The sequence below is a fragment of the Ornithorhynchus anatinus genome, chromosome 17 (genome assembly GCF_004115215.2).
Source record: "Ornithorhynchus anatinus isolate Pmale09 chromosome 17, mOrnAna1.pri.v4, whole genome shotgun sequence".
In the NCBI taxonomy this organism is placed as follows: Eukaryota; Metazoa; Chordata; class Mammalia; order Monotremata; family Ornithorhynchidae; genus Ornithorhynchus; species Ornithorhynchus anatinus.
In genome coordinates, this window is record NC_041744.1 from 42,570,430 (window position 1) to 42,571,564 (window position 1,135).

Here is a 1,135-nt window from a genome sequence, read left to right on the forward strand (position 1 = left end):
CATGTGAGACAACTTAATTACCTTGTATCTATCCCAGTGCTTAGAACAGTGCTTGGCACGTAGTAATCACTTAACAAATACCATTATTATTATTATTCAAGACATATCTCCTAGGTTATCCTGCCATCACTTTGAACTTAACATGTCCAAAATAGAATTCATTATCTTCCCACCCAAAACCTGTCCTACTCTTGACTTTCCCATCACTGTAGATTGGCATGACCACACTTCCTTTCTCACAAGGCTGTAACCTTAGTGTTATCTTTGACTTCCCTTTCTCTTTTAGGCCACATATTCAATCTATCACTAAATCCTTTCACTTCAACCTTCTCAACATGCTAAAATCTGCCATTTCCGCTCCACCCCACGTCAATCCCATCACTTATCCTATCCCTCCTAGGTTACAGTGTCAGCCTCCATGCTGACTTCCCAGGCTCCTGTCTCTCCCCACTCCAGTCCATACTTTACTCTACTACCTGGGCCATTTTTCTACAAAACATTCAGTTCATGTTTCCCCACTCATCAGGAGCCACCAGTGGTTTCCCATCCACCTCCACCTCAAACAGAAACTCCTTAGCGTCGGCTTTAAAGCACTAAATCTAAATGGGGATTAACTGTGAGCCTCACGTGGGACAACCTGATTACCCTGTATCTATCCCAGCGCTTAGAACAGTGCTCAGCACATCGTAAGTGCTTAACAAATACCAACATTATTAAATGCATCTCATCTCATCTATGCACCTCATCTAAAAAGACTTGGGTGGACCTCTTTCTTAATGTCCAGTGTCCTGTGTCTGATGATCAGGTGCAAAAATACCGAAGATGAGATTTGAATAGATTGCACTGCACCGATACGTACTTGTCAGGGTAGTGCCGAGAAGGAACGGTATCTGCGTGGAGCCCGCTCTGTTCGAACTTGTTCCTGTTTTAACTTGTTCCGATAATGACTTTACCATCTATTCCCCCCCTTTCCCTCTGCTCCTTCCCCACTCCCTTCCCCTCCCCTCAGCACTGTGCTCATCTGCTTATTTGTATATATTTTTATTACCCTATTTATTTTGTTAATGAGATCGTGGCTCAGTGGAAAGAGCCTGGGCTTCGGAGTCAGAGGTCATGGGTTCGAATCCCAGATCTG

At 44.0% G+C, this 1,135-nt stretch overlaps 1 non-coding gene across 1 annotated transcript; it reads left to right on the forward strand.

Moving 5' to 3' along the window:
- Window positions 1-736: 736 nt before the first annotated feature.
- LOC114818154 lies at window positions 737-810 on the forward strand. The gene has a single exon (XR_003765975.1). It is a non-coding gene; the product is annotated as a small nucleolar RNA SNORA81 (small nucleolar RNA).
- Window positions 811-1,135: the final 325 nt, after the last annotated feature.